The sequence below is a fragment of the Astatotilapia calliptera genome, chromosome 23 (assembly GCF_964374335.1).
Source record: "Astatotilapia calliptera chromosome 23, fAstCal68.1, whole genome shotgun sequence".
Lineage (NCBI taxonomy): Eukaryota > Metazoa > Chordata > Actinopteri > Cichliformes > Cichlidae > Astatotilapia > Astatotilapia calliptera.
Genome location: NC_137443.1, coordinates 156,237 through 169,199, shown reverse-complemented (window position 1 = coordinate 169,199; position 12,963 = coordinate 156,237). Strand labels below are relative to the sequence as shown.

Genomic DNA, 12,963 nt, shown 5'->3' with positions numbered 1-12,963 from the left:
TTAAATGTTTATATGCAGATTATATTGCATTATAAAAGAAAGGCCTAACTCTGAGTACACTCTGTGCCAAAGTAGACAGGAAGCGCAGGTTTTTGCAGAGCGTGCTTGTGAAAGTGAAACTAAAGCAGAGTCTAAGTGTAAGTTATTTTGAGGAGCTGTTGGGTGGATGCTATTTGAATAACCAGGTTATTCATTATTGTCTTTTATTCGTTTATATCTTTTGATTAAGCTTTTAGTAGAGGTTCTTGATTAAAACATTTATTCAACATATTACACATATAGTTTCAGTTGTGTACGTGCTGGCCTTCTGTCTGGTGGAAAGGTTACAAGGTCTAGCTGGTGAGGTGAGAGGTGAAACTGAGTGCATTTCAGGTCGACACACACACAGCCACACACACACAGTAGATGGACTCATTTATAGGTGAAAGTTTAATTATATTTTGCTTGTGACTGCAAAATTGTGCCTGCAAAAGAACAGTTTGTTGCAGAATGTGGGTCTGATGTTTCAGACGATAAGCGCGGGCAGGACGAGCGACAGGAAGACACCTGGGATGGAGACGAGGTGATGTTGTTTTTTCAAACTGTGTTAAAAGTCATTGTGGTTTTGAAACTTATGCATGTGATGACTCATGAGGGGGCGTCATAAATTTCCCTGATTATATAAAACAACTGCTTGTGTATTGTTAGAGAGAGATCGATGCTGTCTGCGTACAGTGTTCATCTCCCACACGTGTGTTCATTAAAATCATCGTTTGACTCCACCCGGCCGGATCAGTGTTGTTATTTGGATTACCTCCTGTATCCCTCCTCAATAGTTGAACCCTTAACAGTTGTTGTTTTTGTTTTTAAATGGCACAGAAGATTAGAGATAGACCATCTCTAATCAACCAGCATCCTTGAACACACCAGAAAGGAGGAGACAGAGTTTAAGTTTTGATTTCTATTTCATCATCATGGTTTGGATTAAAATACAGCCTTTAGCAACATTAACCGGTTGTGGGTGAGGAGAGGAAGCTAAGTATAAAGCAGACAGATAGACTAAGAGCACCTATAATACCATCAGAATTAATAGTCTAGACTTTACTGATAGAAACATAATTCATGTGCAGACATCAGTTATTTACGTTACTGAATCAAATGAATTGATGGACACATGATGAAATGTTTCAAAAACCTTTGAGGTATAAAGCAATATAGAGATCTCTATAATATACAATAGAAGAGAAGAGTAGAAGTGAATCCTGAGCTGGTCACTAAAGTCAGCATTAGTTCCCTCCTCTGTATTCAGGGGCGGAGCGTGGGGGTGGCTTACTGGGCTTAAGCCCGGGTTGTTTTGTCAGAAGCCCGGGGTCTTTTGGAGTGTAATTTTTTCATAGTTAGATGCCTGGCTGATAACTGTATAAAACAAAAAGCACACACAATATTCGAAGCACATAGTGCACACTGTGGGAATTTACGACTGTGCGTGAATCCCCCCTGATATTGGTATGATCCGAGCTCAGGCACTAAGCGACTGAGCGAGGGGGCGGGGCAGCTGCTGCCTGTGAGTGCACTGTTGGAGAAACGGAGCCAGCCATACTAAGGAGAGCTTAAGTTTGACCAGGTACCAAAGCAAATCATTCGTACTGTACAAATAATGTAAATATGACTGTGTATCACGAAAGATTGATATCAAACTGATCACTTGACCCATATTACGTTACTTGCTCTTCAAGTGAATCAACAAATGGCGAAATGAAAAGCCGAACAAATGCCATTTTTTTTAGTCTTAGCTTACGTGTGTTTATTTCATATTTTCAGTTCTTACCCTCCCCGACTAAATCGGTTTCAGTTATGCACTGAAATATAAGAATGGACATTAGAGGGTTCTTTCAAAGAAAAAACTCAGGTAAATGTTATTTTATATATTATGCTTTGTATGTTGTTCAGTATATTTCTATGCAAAACAAGGCTATGTCCACACGTACCCGGGTATTTTTGAAAACCTATGCGTTTGCACCTTTCATCCACACGTAAACGGCGTTTTTGGTCACTGAAAACGGAGATTTTTAAAAACTCCGGGCAGGGTGGATATTTTCTAAAACTCCGTTTTTGCATTTACGTGCGGACGAGAAAAACGCAGAAAATGCAGGTCAAAGATGTGCGCCTTTTTTGACGTCACAGTGTGCACCACGTTATTGTTTCGGTGAAATGAATTTCTACAATACTGTTACTGTTAATTGTACTCTCTGCAGTGTTTACATGCTTACATATACACACACAGTTACTGTCCCCCCACACATACGACTCGGTTCTGCTTCTATGCCCCAGCTTTGTTTACTTTTTCCCGCCGAGGCTTCTAGACTTCTGATTGGCCAACATTTCTACACGGTTAGGAATATAGCGCCACCTGCTGCTTTGGCATGTTCCTAGCAGCGTTTTCCTTCATTTCTGCCTTTACGTGTGGACGGGATTATTTTTTAAAACGAAAACGGAAAATCTCCGTTTTCAAAAATACCCGTGTACGTGTGGACGTAGCCCAAGAGGGATTTCAGTACACAGCAGGATATTCACATTTGTAACCAGATATTTACATACACTTTAGGGAGAAAACATAAAACATTTTTACTGTAAAACATCAATTTAGAGTAAACTTTTGTTTTAGATAAATATTGAAATATCTTTTGAATTAGTTAAATGTTAGAATAAAGAGAGACAGAGCTGTCTATTTTTTTTATCATATACACTAAGTTTGTTAATTAATAAGAAAACTCCAGACGATTCCATTCTGAGCTGAAGAAGCTTCTGATAGGTTAGTAGAGTCCATGTGAGTAAACTGGTGGCACAGCTGTGGATGCATATAAGGCAAAACACAGAGCCTGTTTCTTTAACATGGGAAAATCAAGAGATGTCAACCAAAACACCAGGAAAAGAACTATGGAGCTCCATAAGTGTGGCTCAGTTTGAATACAATTTGGTGCCATTTGCAATTAAGAAATACAGATATTTGTTAACTTTAAGAGTAAAGAGAGAAACTATGTTTTTTATATTTATCAATCTAAAAAAATAAACGTTTAGTCTGATTTGATGTTACAATTATAAAAGTGTTTTGATCTGAAGAGTTTGTAAATATCTGGTTTCAACTGTATATTTGATGATTGTCAGCACAAAGAGGGAGAGAGAGGAACAGAGAGGGAGATGGAGAATGAGGACAGAACAGAGGTGGAACAAGAGCAGGTGAGACACACATGTTAGTCAAATGGTTGTTTACCAAAAGTATCACCGTATCATAGGTACTCATGTATCTCGTACCTAGTGTTTCTTTTTAGGTTTGCTATTTTTCAAATTCTATATTTATTAAGTTATGCAGGCTTGTTTGCACAACAAGGCTAAATAATTATATAAACTTTTCTCAATCTAAATAGTGTACTTTGGTAGAATTAAAAAATAAGTGTAGTGCAGGTCTATGATGATTTTTAGTGCTACTATCATCTAGTTCTGATTCTGGTTCTATCTTGGTTAAATCCTAAATAGTCCTGATTTTGAACTGTTGTAGTCCTGTTTTAATTCCGGATCAGTTCTGGGTCTGGTTGAATCGGGGTTTAGTCCTCGTGTCTTGATACAGCCCTGACTTTGTTCTGCCTTGCTGCTTAATTAAAAAACTAGTTTAAGGTGTCCTGTATATGTGATATATATTTTTCCCTATATGAAGTCATTCTTTTTTGAACAAAACTCAAAACAGAGCCTATTAATCTTTCAGTCATTTCTAAACCCCCCCCCCCCCCCCCAAAAAAAAAAAAAAAAAAATCCCACATGCATACTACCCTTTAGGGCTAAGCCCCGGGTGTTTCAAATGTCTGGCTCCGCCTCTGGTCTACACGTATTGCAGCATAACTAAGGGAGGATTCAGGGTCACCTGGTCCAGCCCTAACTATATGCTTTAGCAAAAAGGAAAGTTTGAAGCCTAATCTTAAAAGTAGAGATAGTGTCTGTCTCCTAAATCCAAACTGGAAGCTGGTTCCACAGAAGAGGGACCTGAAAACTGAAGGCTCTCCCTCCCATTCTACTTTTATGCCGGTGGTATCCAAATTTATTCCTCTTTGAAATCTGATGTCTGATGACAATATTAGTGATCAATGAGCCAAGAGAGGGGAGTAAAAGTTTAACAAGATTAGTGGGCAGTGGATCAAGTATACATGATGATGATCTTAATTTAGTGATCATGGAACATACCTGAATTATTGTAGGAAGTTCAAATTTGGATTGAGAGGATGACAACTGAGTAGGACAAAATAGTGCAGGTAGAACAATTGATCATATCACAAGAAGTGGGAAACTGTTGATGAAGATTCACAATCCTAGTGTAAAAAAAGTTGTTACAGATATATATCAATCACCTGGATCAGCTGTTGAGAAAACAAAAAAGAGAAAACAAGCAAAAAAGAGAGCAATATAATAAAAAACATCATCATGATAATCTGTGTATAACGGTTAATACTAAATATTAAACCTTATTGTGCAGCATGTAGGATCGACAGCACACAGTGTGCTTTGAGGTAGGAGCCAAAAAGGGTGTAGTTTGTGTGTGTGAGCACCGTGTGTACACCTGTGAGCATGAGCGCGCTTGTTTTTAAAAGGTTCCTTCAGGTAACGATCTGCTAGAGGGTGTGGGGGGGCCACAGCCCCGTCCCCCAGGGCATTAAGCAGGTATGGAGGAGATCCAGACATCCAGAGGCCCTCAGAACACAAGAGACCAAGGAAGACCAAGACTGCTCTTTCTATATAGCAATACTGTGAACATGTGTGTCAAAATTAGATTTGTATCATTAAAGGAATTACACATTTTTCACAAAATGAAACCAGATCAATAAAGTGGAAGAAATGTCAGTGAATAAAGCAAAGAGACGGGTTTCATTAAAGTCCGGTTTATGTCTTTATTGATGTTCAGGGTAAAATAACAAACAAACAAAGCAATTGTTTGTTTAAAGTTATGCACAGGAAACATAACATCAGTATTTCTCAGAAAGTATTTCCAGCAGAAACAATAACAGATTATTAAATGCCTAAAATCTTGCACTACACCCTTACAGTTTAGTAAGGATTTTAAAAATATTTGGTGGTGAGGTTCAGTCTGATTTGACCAGTTATCCAACTCATATATCCCGTCTATGTGACCATGTTGTGCCTGCTTTAGCTGATCTTTAATGATTCAATGTCAAAGCTAATTTTTTAAAGTACTAAAGGTTTTAACTCCAGAGGATTTTAGCTTATTCAGGTAACTTCAGGGTTAACCTGAGTTTTCTGTAATGTGAAGCTGGTTCACAATCTCAAACAGCTGCAGCCTTAATCCGATGTCCTTTTTACAACAGTGTTGTGTTTTACTGGCATATCTTTGCTCTAGATTTTATAAGGATCATTTTCTGTAAAAGAAAGGGAAGCCCTGGGGCCCTTAACCATCTGATATCCGGATCATCAGCCTTAGGGTGAGTAAATCCAGATAATATTAATGAAGGGTGATCATGCCATTTCGCTAGATCTGCCCTAAAAGCAATAAGACCTCTCATTTAAATAATTAGATTTGTTCCCTGTTGTGTACATCAACTTTCAGTGTTGCAACACTGGAGTTTGTCATGCCCAATGTAACGACAACATCATCATCTCTGTGTTTCAGATCATGACCATCAGCTTTTCCTCTGACAAACCCTCTCTCATCACTGTAATACATCTTGTGATAAAGATCATTATCACAGTTTGTTTCCCTGTCAAAGGCTCCGACTGCAAACCAGTTAGAGTACCGGCCATAGTCAAAAGGAACAGAGAACATGACAGCTATTTTCTTATCAGCTCTGTCTGTAGTTGGATTGTAGAGATCGTAGGTGAAGACTCCAACAGATCCACACGCTGTGCCACCAATCTTAGAGAACAGAGCATTGCCAGATTCAGAAGGCTTGAGTTTTGTTGGCAAAGGAATCTGGCAAAGTCCGCTAACAAGATGCAGACTAGTCAGAAAAAAGAAAACATGAATTAATATTTTTATTCAAAGAGGATCCATACTCCTCATCATGAGTCAGGTGGGTCAATGTCTTTAGAGTAAGAAACATGGACAGGGGTATTACTGTAACATGCATATGTGTTAAATATGTGTCTTTGTTACAGCTTCCCGTGTGGTCACTGCACACAAACACAGGTGTGATGCTGCTAAGCCAATTCTGTTTCATTTTATGTACATTTCTTTTGTTTTTAATTCATCAGCTTTTCAGTTCAGCAGCACTCACCAGTATGAAAGGTCAATATGGATGAGTTTGTAAAATAAAACCAAAAGAATATGCTTTGAGATTCATACAGTATAGATCTTTAATGTGTGGAAACTTACTGTAGGGTTACATATAAATCCCGCCCACTTTAGAAATCACCACAGCAAACACAGAAGAACAAAGGTATAGTCACCTGGGGTTACGAAGGGTGTAGCCGTGGGTCTTGTTTGTAATATGAATGGTGGACTGCCGAGCACCCATGGTGTCTGTAAACTGAAGAACAAAACGAGAGTGAAGAACATGTCATCTGTCTGTGGAAGCATTTCTGTTTGTACATCAGTGAACACATAGCTGAAGTCTCCAGTAGACATGATACAAATGCCATCATAGTGTCCACTGATCATGTTACAGTCCCCGTGCTCCATCCTGTCAGACACTTCCAGGAAGACAGACCTTATTTAAAAATTTTCCTTCAAAGGGCTCTACTGCTTTTTCCGCCCCTTAAACTTCCCTTTCTAATTTCATTCCTTTAATCTTTTAAAAACACATTTTCAAAATGGATGCTCAGTGCGTTTGAGCATCTGTGACATTACTCATATTTCCACAGTGAGTGCTCCAAACACACAGAGCAGAGAAACAATGAAAAAAAGATTCTAAAAAAGTAGGGGGTTAGAGAAACATTTACATGTAAGGTTAACTAATAAACATTAACTTCTCTCATTTTCTGTCAAATAAACAAAGTCATACTCACAGTGATGAGATGAATTCAGGTGAAAGCAATCAGCAGTGTTTTTGTGAGCAGTCCTTAAAGTCTGACTGACACCAAATAATCCTCTGTGTATACCCTAAAAGTGAAAACAGAATGTTTGTTCATGAACTCAAGGATATTTGATGAGATCAGAACACACTGATCGGAGCTCAGCTCTGACATTGTTTGTTTTCTTTGGAATATGAACAATGCAAACATTCAACGCCAGGGAGTTTCCCTGTTTGCCATCTAGATCCTGTTAAACTTCCTACATTCAGCACAGCCAGTCAGCTATATATCCGGGGTATTTTTCCAGTAACTGTATTTGCTTACCAAAACACCAGTGATGACAATAAACTGTCACCGAAGGTAGCTTTCAACCCATTAAGTTAATCCAGGGTTTCACCTGCGTGTCCACATGAAAGAAGTGTTTCATAAATAATCTGGAGTAGTGCCACCTGCTCCAGATACCATGCAACAATCAATTCTTTGGTTTATCTGGTGTTTCAGTTTTATTCAGTTTTATTTATACAGCGCCGAACAACTACAACAGTTGCCTCAAGACACTTTATCTTATAAGGTAGATCCTACAGTAATACATACAGAGAAAAACCCAGCAATCATACAGCCTCTTATGCAGTGGTAGTCAAGTTATATGAAAAAGTAATTAGTTACTAATTACTGTTTACCTCTCCAATAAAGTAAACCTATTACATCAGTCGTTACTTGAAAAGGATCTCTGCTCTTATGAGCAAGTGATCTCACGACAGTGGGAAGGACAAACTCCCATTTAAGAGGAAGAAATCTTGATCTGAACCAGGAGGGCTGGTTCAGACTAAAGTTCCGTTGTTAACATGAAACCTTGTTTTATCTGCCAGTGTCAACAGACATCTAATACATCTAATACTGACACACCCAGACTGTTGACTGTTTTTGGAACAAAACTGTTTGTCGTCACAGTGAGTTTCTCCGTTTCCAGTCTATAAATCCAGTCACACTTTCTACTAGGGATGGGTATCGTTTAGGTTTTATCGATACCGGTGCCAAACCGGTACTTTTGAAATGGTGCCGGTGCTTAAACGGTGCTCAAACCGGCGCTTAAAGAATGGAGAACACAAAATTGGTCCAAAAACCTCTCATGTTCAGCTGTTTTTTTGTCAAAAGATAACAATGTTAGCCTTTTCTGCAGCTATGGGGCATATATGGTATCACTCTTGGCTGGAAGCAGTGCTTAAACAATAAAAAAAACACAAACTTTGTCCAAAAACCTCTCATGTTCAGCTGTTTTCCACTTTTTCTTTGGTCATTTTAGCCTTTTTGGCCAGGGTGAAGGGAGTATCTGCCATCAAACAAGAAGACAGCAACATGTACACTGCAAAAACTCAAAATCTTACCAAGTATATTTGTCTTATTTCTAGTCAAAATTATCTCATTACACTTAAAATAAGACACAATCAGCTACAGGGCAACATTTCAGTAAGCTAAAGGAACTTGTTTCAAGACAGTGAATCTTGAAACTAGAGAAAAACTAGAGATTTTTCACTTGTTCCATTGGCAGATTTTTTCACTTATTTTAAGCTAAAATATCTTGTATTAAGTGAAAAAATCTGCCAATGGAACAAGTGAAAAATCTCTAGTTTTTCTCTAGTTTCAAGATTCACTGTCTTGAAACAAGTTCCTTTAGCTTACTGAAATGTTGCCCTGTAGCTGATTGTGTCTTATTTTAAGTGTAATGAGATAATTTTGACTAGAAATAAGACAAATATACTTGGTAAGATTTTGAGTTTTTGCAGTGTAGCTATGATGATGTTTGCTAGTTCACCTTACATGCATTAATTTAATAACGTGGTTAGTCTACTCAATATAAATTACACACGAACAACATTAAGCTACTCACGCAGAGAAGAACGGCTGCTGCTGCCATCATCATCCGTCATCATTTCTGCTACACTGGCAGGGCTAGGGGCCAGGACTCTCCTCTTCGTGTTTTTGGGGGAATGTTGCTAACTCCAGGTCCAATAACAGGCAACCCACCCGCAGTAGATGTGCTCGGTGTGAGGTCTCGCAGCAAGCTATCAAATACGGCGCATTTCTCGGCTTTTAAAAAAAACGCTATGCGTCGCCAGGTGTTTCATCGGATTTGAGGTGTTACCTCCTTTGACAGTATCACAGTATCAGCTCAAAGCGCTTGTTGCAGGCTGCTGAGTTTGCATATTTTGCTGTGAAGTACAGCCAGACTTTTGACCGCTTTGCCTTGGGCATTTTTAATCTGTAGCTCTGCTCTAAAAGAACGTACGTACCTGGCCCCGCCTTCTATCTTCGGAAACCTAAAATGATCGGCTAGAATCTAAAGTGTATCACAGCTCAGGAAAAAAAAAGCACCGAAATAAAGCACCGAAATGTGCGCTGCTTTTCGGTCTGGTTACTACCGTTTATGTCAGAACCGGTGCCATCATGGCACCGGATACCGGTACCCATCCCTACTTTCTACCTTTTACCTGTGCAGTAAAGACTGAGAGCAGAGCTGAAACCAACCGTCCAATCAGTGAGCAGCATCAACACCTGAGCTTCATTCAGACTGTTATTGAAGATGTTTTTGTGTGAATGAAATGATGTAAATATCCAAACATGGAGGATGATTTTCTTCCATGACGCATGTTTTTCCATTTAAATGGAGGCTCGAGGTGGCGAGCAGCTTCCTGGAAACAAGCCGGCTCCTGTATACGACTCACGCCGCCGTCAGACATCAGCAACATCGGGTTTCCTTTCTGGCAGCAGTGTAGTAGCTGAGGAAGGCCGAGGTTCATGCTCACCTGGCGCTCCTCTAAGAGAGTCCCCAGTTCGAGGACTGCTGGGAGCACTGGTTTGATACCAGGCTCTTCTACAGCAGGACCACCTCCAGGAGACTTCCTCTGTGACTGGGAATGTTGAACAACGTTATTCAAACGTCTCACTGCCATCAAATTTCAAACGTGTGTTTAAAAACAGGAAAGTTTCCAGTTTCAGAGTAAAATAAAGAAAAGGCTCTGAAATGTACTGAAAGTAAGAAAGTAAAAGCAGCTCATTGTAGGACAATTGTAACCTATTGTAATTGTATGCAAACTGAACCTTAACATTAATAATGTAATATAATATAATTAGATGAGGGTTAGGGATGTGGGATTGAGTCCGGTCCTTAAAGGGTCCAGACGGTGCTCGGTCCATCCCTCCACCCCTGCCACTTGTCCCCTGCTGGACACGTCTACGGGAAGGCAGCCGCCCTCTCCCGTGACGCACCACCGTCCAGCCTTCTGAGTCCATCCGGGACCCCATGGATTTTTTTGTATCTCTTGATGTCGCCTTTGTTATCTTTATTTAATAATTGTTTTAATGTGCTATTTATTCCAGTTAGATATGTAAATTATGTGTATATGAATTTACAATCACAAACAAGGCGAGAAAAAAAGAAAAAGTAAAAAAAGTAAATGAAATTTGTTTTTAAACCAAAATAGATGAAATTAATAAAATTGTTTAATTTTTTATAAGTGAAAACCAATGAATTAATGTGCCCACTGCCGCGACGTTTCGACCCAAGATAGGTCTTCTTCAGGCTGGGGCACAATGAATAAACTGGGAATGCACAGAGAGAGAGAGATGTTGCCTCTTCAACGGTCAGCTCCCAAATGAGCTCCTCTCTACTGTGCAGCCTTTTATAGGCTTGGTTTCCAATGTGAGTTTTTTTGAATTTTAGGTTAGGCAATGTATTTTGAAATGTCTGGGATGGTTTTAGACTAAAATGAATGTGTGTTTTTTAACCTTTGTAATAAAATTGCATGAAATGTATTTTATATTTTGTATATTATGTGAATTTTCAAAAAACTGTATTTTTAAGTGATGTATATGAGATTTCAAATTTGCATGTTTATGTTTTAAATCCAATCGTGTTTTTATGAATTTTTGTGAGTTTATAGAGAAATTAGTTTATGATCTGAAAATTGCATTTGTGTTTTTAGCCAAATTGTGTTTTTATGCTTCTTGGAGTTGTGTATTCAATCAACATGTATTTTTAGGGGTTTTAATAAATTTTGATTTTGACAACTGTTTTAGTGTGAATTGTAAAGTGATTAAAAGGGGTATGAATAAAAATTTGTTGTGTTAACGGTTTTAATAAAGTTCTAACGCCCAATATGTCCCGTTTCCCCATTGTTTGTTTATTGTACACAATTTGTAGTATGTAATAATACCGTGGTATTTATCATTATGAGGTTATTTATTTATGGATTTAGATTAATGAACCCCCCCAAAAAAAGTTTAGGGTTAGGGGAAGGGTTAGGGAAAATGAAGCTCCCCCCTGCACGAGGAGGGCGGGAGCAGTGCACGGGCCATACTTTACTGACCCTTCCCAAGACCCACTACGTGAAAACCACTCCGTCTTCCGTGTCCGTTACTCTCCGGTTCCAGATCAGGTAAGTACCTTCCTCATTTAGGCTTCCAGGTAAGTACCGTATTTTTATTATTGTTGTTTAAATCCAATTGTATTAATATGCTTTTTCTTACAGGTTTTTAAATTGTTTTTACCTTGCTTTTAGTTTTCAATCAACTGGTTTTTAATTGTGCTTTTAATAAAATTTATGTTTTTCCAATGAATTTCAGTCTCCGTGTTGTTTTTCATGAATTCCAAATTTTAGGTTTCAAATTAGTTTTTTAGGCCATAAGTAAACATGAAAATGAATAAAATTTAAATAAACCTCCCCCAAGGGTTAGGGTGTTGAAAAAAGATCAGGGAACCAGCAATCGCCGGTTCCCTGAGATGCACTCTCCACCGTGGGACAGGATAGTGGTACCCCTGCCCCAGTTCAAAAAATTGCCCATCTTGGGTTTATGCGCATCTACTGAGCTCTTCGCGACGTTTCGGCGTATATTCGCCTTCCTCAGGCCGAGCTCAGTGTATCTGTGTTGTGTGCCGTCTTGGCTTTTATACTGTTGCTTTGCTCCTCCCACTTCTTGGGTTTTCTCTTTTTCTTTTTTCATGACTTTACTTGTCTTTTCACTTTGCTTTCTTTCTGTGTTTCCTTTTTTCTTTGTTTCTCTTTATCTTTACTTCTTTTTCTCTTTGTTTTCCCTTTCTTGGGTTTCCTCTTTTTCTTTTTACGTGACTTACTTGTCTTTTCACTTTGCTTTATTGTTTTCCCTTTCTTGGGTTCTCTCTTTTTCTTTTTACGTGACTTACTGGTCTTTTTCTCTTTCCCTTTCTTGGGTTCTCTCTTTTTTTCTTACTGGTCTTTTTCTCTATTTGTTTTCCCTTTCTTGGGTTTTCTCTTTTTCTTTTTACGTGACTCACTTGTCTTTTCACTTTGCTTTCTTTCTATTTTTCTCTTATTGGCACCCCCTGTCTTTTTTGACATCCCGTCCTTTGTTCACTCTATTTGTGTTTATGGCACCCCCTTCCTTTAAATCCTTTCCGTTATTTGGTGTACGTTATTCTTTGTTTTTCTCTTATTTTCTGGCTTTGTTTCTTTCTACGTGACTTTCTTGTCTTTTGTTTTGCACTTCTTTGGCTTTTAAAGGTTCCCCCCTGGTTAGGGTTAGGATAGTTGGATAGGGCAGGGGCACCTCCCATCCCACGAGGACCTGGCTGGATAGGGTGTTGAAAAAGATCAGGGAACCAGCAATCGCCGGTTCCCTGAGATGCACTCTCCACCGTGGGACAGGATAGTGGTACCCCTGCCCCAGTTCAAAAAATTGCCCATCTTGGGTTTATGCGCATCTACTGAGCTCTTCGCGACGTTTCGGCGTATATTCGCCTTCCTCAGGCCGAGCTCAGTGTATCTGTGTTGTGTGCCGTCTTGGCTTTTATACTGTTGCTTTGCTCCTCCCACTTCTTGGGTTTTCTCTTTTTCTTTTTTCATGACTTTACTTGTCTTAGGGGGGTTAGGGTTAGGGTTAGGTTAGGGGCCTATTGATCTTGTACAGTCACTGTTGTGAGTCCGGTGCACTGGCAAC

At 39.1% G+C, this 12,963-nt stretch overlaps 1 long non-coding RNA gene across 1 annotated transcript; it reads right to left on the bottom strand.

Annotated features, from left to right (window-relative positions):
- Nucleotides 1-4,899: 4,899 nt before the first annotated feature.
- Nucleotides 4,900-7,831, bottom strand: LOC145424405 (uncharacterized). The gene is made up of 3 exons (XR_013905474.1): nt 6,985-7,831; nt 6,427-6,506; nt 4,900-5,978 (listed from the first exon to the last, which is right to left on the bottom strand). It is a non-coding gene; the product is annotated as an uncharacterized LOC145424405 (long non-coding RNA).
- Between the last annotated feature and the right edge of the window lie 5,132 nt (nt 7,832-12,963).